Source organism: Heptranchias perlo, chromosome 31 (assembly GCF_035084215.1).
Source record: "Heptranchias perlo isolate sHepPer1 chromosome 31, sHepPer1.hap1, whole genome shotgun sequence".
NCBI lineage: Eukaryota > Metazoa > Chordata > Chondrichthyes > Hexanchiformes > Hexanchidae > Heptranchias > Heptranchias perlo.
The window spans coordinates 26058484-26068390 of record NC_090355.1 but is presented as its reverse complement, the minus strand read 5'-3'; positions in this window follow the sequence as shown (position 1 = coordinate 26068390).

The window sequence follows — 9907 nt, the reverse complement described above, 5'->3', positions numbered from 1 at the left end:
AGGTCTCACAGAATATACAAATCACCAAAAAAAACAACAAACAAAAAAAAACAGAGATAGAGAGGTAGAAACATAGAAAAGACAGCAACCGACCCGTTATATTAAAAACAGATAACATTTGTTCGCTGGTGGGGTAACGTGTAGCGTGACATGAACCCAAGATCCCGGTTGAGGCCGTCCTCATGGGTGCGGAACTTGGCAATCAATTTCTGCTCGACGATTTTGCGTTGTCGTGTGTCTCGAAGGCCGCCTTGGAGTATGCTTACCCGAAGGTCGGTGGCTGAATGTCCTTGACTGCTGAAGTGTTCCCCGACTGGGAGGGAACCCTCCTGTTTGGCGATTGTTGCGCGGTGTCCGTTCATCCGTTGTCGCAGTGTCTGCATGGTCTCGCCAATGTACCATGCTCTGGGGCATCCTTTCCTGCAACGTATGAGGTAGACAACGTTGGCCGAGTCACAGGAGTATGAACCATGCACCTGGTGGGTGGTGTCCTCTCGTGTGATGGTGGTATCTGTGTCGATGATCTGGCATGTCTTGCAGAGGTTACCGCGGCAGGGTTGTGTGGTGTCGTGGACGCTGTTCTCTTGAAAGCTAGGTAATTTGCTGCGAGCGATGGTCTGTTTGAGGTTGGGTGGCTGTTTAAAGGCGAGTAGTGGAGGTGTGGGGATGGCCATAGCGAGGTGTTCGTCGTCATTGATGACATGTTGAAGGCTGCGGAGAACATGGCGTAGTTTCTCCGCTCCGGGGAAGTACTGGACGACAAAGGGTACTCTGTTGGTTGCGTCCCGTGTTAGTCTCCTGAGGAGGTCTATGCGATTTTTTGCTGTGGCCCGTCGGAACTGTCGATCGATGAGTCGAGCGTCATATCCCGTTCTTACTAGGGCGTCTTTCAGCGTCTGTAGGTGTCCATCGCGTTCCTCCTCGTCTGAGCAGACCCTGTGTATTCGCAGGGCCTGTCCATAGGGGATGGCCTCTTTGACGTGGTTAGGGTGGAAGCTGGAAAAGTGGAGCATCGTGAGGTTGTCCGTGGGCTTGCGGTAGAGTGAGGTGCTGAGGTGCCCGTCTTTGATGGAGATTCGTGTGTCCAAGAAAGAAACTGATTCTGAGGAGTAGTCCATGGTGAGCTTGATGGTGGGATGGAACTTGTTGATGTTATCGTGTAGTCTCTTCAGTGATTCTTCGCCGTGGGTCCATAGAAAGAAAATGTCGTCGATGTATCTGGTGTATAGTGTTGGTTGGAGGTCTTGTGCAGTGAAGAAGTCCTGCTCGAACTTGTGCATGAAAATGTTGGCGTATTGGGGTGCGAATTTGGTCCCCATGGCTGTTCCGTGTGTTTGGGTAAAGAACTGGTTATTGAAGGTGAAGACATTGTGATCCAGGATGAAGCGGATGAGTTGTAGGATGGCGTCCGGAGATTGGCTGTTGTTGGTGTTGAGTATTGATGCTGTCGCAGCGATGCCGTCATCGTGGGGGATACTGGTGTAGAGTGCCAAGACGTCCATCGTGGTGAGAAGTGTTCCTGGTTCAACTGGTCCGTGGGTACTGAGTTTTTGTAGGAAGTCTGTAGTGTCGCGACAGAAGCTGGGGGTTCCCTGTACGATGGGTTTCAGGATGCCCTCGATGTATCCAGAGAGGTTCTCACACAGGGTTCCGTTGCCTGATACGATAGGACGTCCGGGTGTGTTGGCTTTGTGTATCTTTGGGAGGCAGTAGAAGTCTCCCACGCGGGGAGTACGTGGGATGAGAGTGCGTAGGATGCTTTGAAGGTCTGGATCGAAGGTCTTGATCAGTTTGTTGAGCTGGTGGGTGTGTTCTTTGGTCGGGTCTGTGGGTAACCGTCTGTAGTGTTCCTGGTTGTCCAGTTGTCGGTATGCTTCTTTGCAATAGTCCGTTCTGTTCTGTATGACTATGGCTCCTCCTTTGTCCACTGGTTTGATGACGATGTTGCGGTTGGTCTTGAGAGCGTTGATGGCGTTGCGTTGTGCTCGGGTGACATTCTGGACTGTCTTCTGAGTGCGGCTGATGAATCTGGCATTGACGCATTTCCTGACAGCTTGAGCATACATGTCCAGCTGAGGGCAGCGACCCTCTGGAGGAGTCCAGTTTGACTCCTCCAGAGGGTCGCACCAAATTCGCACCCCAATACGCCAACATTTTCATGCACAAGTTCGAGCAGGACTTCTTCACTGCACAAGACCTCCAACCAACACTATACACCAGATACATCGACGACATTTTCTTTCTATGGACCCACGGCGAAGAATCACTGAAGAGACTACACGATAACATCAACAAGTTCGATCCCACCATCAAGCTCACCATGGACTACTCCTCAGAATCAGTTTCTTTCTTGGACACACGAATCTCCATCAAAGACGGGCACCTCAGCACCTCACTCTACCGCAAGCCCACGGACAACCTCACGATGCTTCACTTTTCCAGCTTCCACCCTAACCACGTCAAAGAGGCCATCCCCTATGGACAGGCCCTGCGAATACACAGGGTCTGCTCAGACGAGGAGGAACGCGATGGACACCTACAGACGCTGAAAGACGCCCTAGTAAGAACGGGATATGACGCTCGACTCATCGATCGACAGTTCCGACGGGCCACAGCAAAAAATCGCATAGACCTCCTCAGGAGACTAACACGGGACGCAACCAACAGAGTACCCTTTGTCGTCCAGTACTTCCCCGGAGCGGAGAAACTACGCCATGTTCTCCGCAGCCTTCAACATGTCATCAATGACGACGAACACCTCGCTATGGCCATCCCCACACCTCCACTACTCGCCTTTAAACAGCCACCCAACCTCAAACAGACCATCGCTCGCAGCAAATTACCTAGCTTTCAAGAGAACAGCGTCCACGACACCACACAACCCTGCCGCGGTAACCTCTGCAAGACATGCCAGATCATCGACACAGATACCACCATCACACGAGAGGACACCACCCACCAGGTGCATGGTTCATACTCCTGTGACTCGGCCAACGTTGTCTACCTCATACGTTGCAGGAAAGGATGCCCCAGAGCATGGTACATTGGCGAGACCATGCAGACACTGCGACAACGGATGAACGGACACCGCGCAACAATCGCCAAACAGGAGGGTTCCCTCCCAGTCGGGGAACACTTCAGCAGTCAAGGACATTCAGCCACCGACCTTCGGGTAAGCATACTCCAAGGCGGCCTTCGAGACACACGACAACGCAAAATCGTCGAGCAGAAATTGATTGCCAAGTTCCGCACCCATGAGGACGGCCTCAACCGGGATCTTGGGTTCATGTCACGCTACACGTTACCCCACCAGCGAACAAATGTTATCTGTTTTTAATATAACGGGTCGGTTGCTGTCTTTTCTATGTTTCTACCTCTCTATCTCTGTTTTTTTTTGTTTGTTGTTTTTTTTGGTGATTTGTATATTCTGTGAGACCTGGCAGGTAACACCTGTCTGTCTGCACACTGATTGCCTTGGCAACGGGCAGTTGAAAAAACTGTCTGTACTCACCAAGCATTGTTCTGTGAATTATAAATGCGACTTCATTTCGAGGATTTCATTTCCACATCGTTCACCTGAGGAAGGAGGTAGCCTCCGAAAGCTTGTGAATTTAAAATAAAATTGCTGGACTATAACTTGGTGTTGTAAAATTGTTTACAATTCTAGAACTATCAACATGGATTTAGTCTATAATTTATTGGTAGTTAATGTCAGCTATCAAATTTGACATTCCAGAGAAAATCAGATTTTGGATTTCAGGATGAACCAATGCAGGCGGTCTCAATTACAAGTTTAAAAAGTGGAAGAACTGACATTTATGATCGAAGCATGAATTGCAAAGCCCATAGGTAGACATGAATAATAAATTCACAACCGGGATGCAACTTCTTTCAAAGAATCATCTAACGGAGGTCCCATCAAGTCACAAAACTTCTATCAATTTTGATGTATGTGTAGTTCATGGAGTCTTTTCTGAGCAAATGGAGAAGTATTGATACTTCTGTGATGAAAATAGATAGATAGATATACAAGATATACATGTCTCACACTATGCAAATATTGTATATGTATCATTTTAATGTCATGGTAAATCTAAGATGAATTCAAGTGCTTAATTAAAAAATTGTAATGGCTGCTCAGTGATGACTTGTTTGTTTCAGACCTCAAGAACTTTGATCCAGAGTTAATCAAACTCTTTGAAGGAGAAAGAACGTTTCAAATCCTAATTCTGTGATTAGCTTCACAGAAGAAATTGTTACTTTCAACTGGTTTGTCAAATAATATTAGCAGAGGTGGGTGCTCCAGCATCTATGAATAACCTGCTGGATGCACGCGATCCTTTGTTCCCATTAGAGATGCACTGTGACGGTGGTTTAAGATTGGTATCATTTTTATGGAGTAAGGAATTACATAGAATTTACAGCACAGAAACAGGTCATTGGGCATAACTGGTCCATACCAACATTTATGCTCCACACGAGCCTCCTCCCACCCTATTTCATCTAACCCTATCGGTAAACTATTCCTTTCTCCCTCATGTACTTATCCAGCTTCCCCTTAATGCATCTATGAAGAAAGCATTGTTGTTTTGCTGTGTAATGCAATCAAACTGATAGGAAATACCACTTTCAAGGAATTTCAAAAGGAAAGCATCCTTATAATCCAGGGACATTCTCGTGTTTTTCAGTTGTCCATTCATCATGCTGAGGTCGATAGAGCTCCATAAACAGGGAGCCTTCTTATGTTTCTTTTTCATTCTTGGGATATGGGCATTGATGGTAAGGCCAGCATGTATTGCTCATCCCTCGTTGCCCTGAGAAGATGGTGATGAGCCTTCTTCTTGATCTGCTTCAGTCCATGTGGTGAAGGTGCTCCCACAATGCTGTTAGGTAGGGAGTTCCAGGATTTTGATTCAGCAACAATAAAGGAACGGCAAAATATAAGAACATAAGAAATAGGAGCAGGAGTAGGCCATACGACCCCACGAGCCTGCTCCACCATTCAATAAGATCATGGCTGATCTTCAACCTCAACTCTACTTTCCCGCCCGATCCCCATATCCCTTGATTCCCCTAGAGTCCAAAAATCTATCTATCTCAGCCTTGAACATACTCAACGACTCAGCATTGACAGCCCTCACCGTAGATTACCCAGTCTCCAGTAGCCACATCATTTAGGTTGTTGTTCTAGTTCAGTTTCTGGTCAGTGGTGACTCCAAGATGTTGATGGTGGAGGACTCGGCGATGGTTATTCCATTAAATACCAAGGGGAGGTGGTTAGACTCTCTCTTGTGGAGATGGTCATTACCTGACACTTGTGTAGCAAGAATGTTACCTGCCATTCAAATTCATTTGTCATTTACACACCCATTCTTCAAATTTATCAATGTCTTGTATTTTGTTGCAATCTTCCTCAGTCCAAACTGTATCCCCAATTTGATGTCATCAGCAAATTTTGAAATTGTACTTCCGATTCCCATGCCCAGTCCCCAGATATTGATGAGGAGGACTTTGCAGCGTCTACTGGGCTGGTGTGCCTTTGTCATGTTCTGATTTGATGTCTAGGTCACAGCCGAGTGGTCCGTAAGATTTTATTCTTTTGTTCTTCAGCCACTTCAGAGGACAGTTAAGAGTCAACTCGGTTGGTGTGGGACTGCAGTCACATAGAGGCCAGACCGGGTAAGGATGGCAGGTTTCCTTCCTTAAAATACTTTAGTGAACTGGTTGGGTTTTTATGATAATCCGACAGCTTTATAGTCACTTTTATTGGTACCAGCCTTTTAGTTCCAGATTTTACAGAAAATTTGGCAAATATTGAAACTGAACAATTTATGTGGGGAGCATTACTCCAATCTCAGGTGAGCACTCCTCTATTGCACCTGTGTGATCTTTTTCCATTCCCACATCATCAATCTTTGTGACCTTTCTGTTTGGGGTTGCCAATTTTGTACCAAGTTAGAGGCAGTTTTGTAATAGAAGTCTTTGCCCACTAGAAGCTGGATTAAGACTGCCTAAAAAAAAATTATGGGGTATTTTTGAAAGTATCAGTAAGAGGAAACATTCACCTCCTAACATTCTGGTTTGGATTCAGGCCAAGCTCCCGGAGGTAAAATTATCCACTGTAAAACTTGGTCTCCCCCCCGCGCACCGTCTCCGCCCCCACCCCACCCCCAAAACACACACAACACAGGCACTATTGAAAGTTCTAACTTGTTTACATGGAATTTTGTTGCTTTTATTGACTGTAAACCTTTGAAAAAGACACTCCTGGAAATGCCTGAACCTTACATAGACAAACTGTTTCCACAATACATGTACTTCAAAGAAGGAAGAAGGTGGTAAGCACATTTCATATCTTTCCATGTTTGACGAACTGTGTCAATTTATTTTCACAAAAGATAAGAATACCAATAACAATTTGTATATTAACTATTTAATCTTAGGAGACTTTTTTAGAAGGAGGGGATGATTATGACCGGTGGTTACCATCATCCTTGTGTCCTTGCTTTTATTATTCAATAACTTTATTCAAATGGAGTTCTGATACATTTGTCTCTTTCAAGGCAATTATGGCAGTACAAGCAAATATAACATTTTGAACTAAATTCAATATTTTGAACAGTCACATTAGATCAGAAATGTGAAACCGCTTCAGAGCTCTGCTCAGAAAGACTAGCAACCACTTACTCAAGGCAGGCTAAGGACAAACAAAAATCTCATGAACCTGATGGCTCAGTGAGTGGCTACGATATACAAACTAAGAAGATCCCAGATTCGATCCCTGACCTATACTGAGTTCTTCAATCTCTATGAGGGCGATGATAGGGCACAACAATTGGCTCCAACACCATTGGGTTAAAGAAGATTAAATTGGCCATAGTTCTTTATCCTGAGTGCTATCCAGCAACTGACGCTTGGAGTTCGTGTATGGACATTGGGAGAATATGGGATTGGGTTCGGCTGTGATGCCCTTTGTGGTCAAACAGCCTGGTGATACTCACTTCAAGTTCACACATGAAAAATGGCCAATTAGATGAGTTTTGGAAGGACAACTGGCAACTGTGGAACCATACTACAACAAGGAGTCACTGTCATCAGGAGGGAAAATATAGAAAAAAGATATTTTAATAATGTTTCAAGATGTTAATGTAATAGTCTATTTTCTCCTTGCTAATTTTCTCTTCTCCCTTCTGAACATATTGAGTCATCCTTTGGTACATCTTAAATAACTGAGCACAGCCCAGGGATCAAACCTGGGATCTTCTTGGTCTATATAGCTTAGTTACCCACTAGATGTACTTGCTGAGCCATCAGGGAGCTTTCTCGTAGTCACTTCAGATGTTTTTAAGTATCCTTTTCCCAGAGTCAGTGTATTTTTCAAGTGCTCAAGGCCACCATTTCTTGAAGAAGTCAACTAATAATTCTTGAAAAGCAAAATACTGTGGATGCTGGAAATCTGAAATAAAAACAGAAAATGCTGGAAATACTCAGCAGGTTAGGCAGCATCTGTGGAGAAAGAGACAGAGTTAAAGCTTCAGGTCGATGACCTTTCGTCAGGCCAGTTCTGATGAAAGGTCATTGACCTGAAACATTAACTCTGTTTCTTTCTCCACAGATGCTGCCTAACTTGCTGAGTATTTCCAGAATTTTCTGTTTTTATTAACTAATAATTCTTACTAGTGTTGTTTTTGCAGACAGATCAGTGTAGGTCTTTGTTGTTCAGAGCAGTTATGCAGCTTGTTGGAATGTCTACAGCTTCCTTTAACTTCAGTTTCCAACTTTTTGTCATAAACATATGTCATATAAATAAAATACTTGATATGAAGCTGTTGAATGCCGTGTTTATTTGATTCCTGAAGGAGACTGGTAATACAGTAACTCATTTGTGAAGAGTTGTACAGTCTCCTCGCACAGAATAAATAATGGATACCTCACATGCAGTATCCTCATAAGTGTATTTTGTTTTTCTTTTAATTTAGCATATGGAATGGTTGGACAAAATCAGCTGTGCATTTTCAGACTGAAGTGAGAGCAGTGTAGAAGTTTATGCAATGTGAAAAAGTAGAGTTGCTAATGTACAGGAAGAGTTTATAACACCAGAGAACTCTATAGCATTTTAAAGTTCTTAATTAATGCCCAGCAGAAGAACTGGCAAAAGAACCAAAGGTGACATGAGGAAAAACTTTTTTACACAACAAGTGGTTAGGATCTGGAATGCATTGCCAGCAGGGGTGGTGGAGGCAGATTCAATCATGGCTTTCAAAAGGGAACTGGATAAGTACTTGAAAGGAAAACATTTTCAGGGCTATGGGGATAGGGCAGGGGAGAGGGACTAGCTGGATTTCTCTTGCATAGAGCTGGCATGAACTGGATGGGCCAAATGGCCTCCTTCCATGCTGTAACCTTTCTACGATTCCATGATTCTAAGAAGGAGGCTGGAGGTGGATGACAAAACCGTGCTTGAACATCAGAGATCGATAACCGATGTTTTACTAGCTGACTCACTATTATATCGTGTTAGCCTGACCTGTTAGCTTGACATCAGTAGTAGCGAAAATGCTAGAATCTATTATAAAGGATGTGATAATAGGACACTTAGAAAATAAGGCAGAGTCAACATGGATCAATGAAAGTGAAATCATGTTTGACAAGGGGGAACCAGTGGATGTGGTGTACTTGGATTTTCAGAAGGCTTTCGATAAGGTCCCACACAGAAAGCAGGACAAATCCAATCTGGCCAATTACCGCCCCATCAGTCTACTCTCAATCATCAGCAAAGCGATGGAAGGTGTCGTCGACAGTGCTATCAAGCGGCACTTACTCACCAATAACCTGCTCATCGATGCTCAGTTTGGGTTCCGCCAGGACCACTCGGCTCCAGACCTCATTACAGCCTTGGTCCAAACATGGACAAAAGAGCTGAATTCCAGAGGTGAGGTGAGAGTGACTGCCCTTGACATCAAGGCAGCATTTGATCAAGTGTGGCACCAAGGAGCCCTAGTAAAATTGAAGTCAATAGGAATCGGGGGAAAACTCTCCAGTGGCCGTCATACATAGCACAAAGGAAGATGGTAGTGGTTGTTGGAGGCCAATTATCTCAGCCCCAGGACAATGCTGCAGGGGTTCCTTAAGGCAGTGACCTAGGCCCAACCATCTACAGCTGCTTCATCAATGACCTTCCCTCCATCATAAGGTCAGAATTGGGGATGTTCGCAGATGATTGCACAGTGTCCAGTTCCATTCGCAACCCCTCAGATAATACAGCAGTCTGAGCCCGCATGCAGCAAGACCTGGACAACATCCAGGCTTGAGCTCATAAGTGGCAAGTAACATTCGCGCCAGACAAGTGCCAGGCAATGACCATCTCCAACAAGAGACAGTCTAACCACCTCCTCATGACATTCAATGGCATTACCATCGCCGAATCCCCCACCATCAAAATCCTGGGGGTCACCATTGACCAGAAACTTAACTGGACCAGCCATATAAAGAGCAGGTCAGAGGCTGGGTATTCTGCAGCGAGCGACTCCCCTCCTGACTCCCCAAAGCATTTCCACCATCTACAAGGCACAAGTCAGGTGTGTGATGGAATACTCTCCACTTGCCTGGATGAGTGCAGCTCCAACAACACTCAAGAAGCTTGACACCATCCAGGACAAAGCAGCCCGCTTGATTGGCACCTTCCACCACCCTAAACATTCACTCCCTTCACCACCGGCGCACTGTGGCTGCAGTGTGTACCATCCACGGGATGCACTGCAGCAACTCGCCAAGGCTTCTTCGACAGCACCTCCAAAACCCGCGACCTCTACCACCTGGAAGGACAAGAGTAGCAGGCACATGGGAACAACACCACCTACACATTCCCCTCCAAGTCACACACCATCCCGACTTGGAAATATATCGC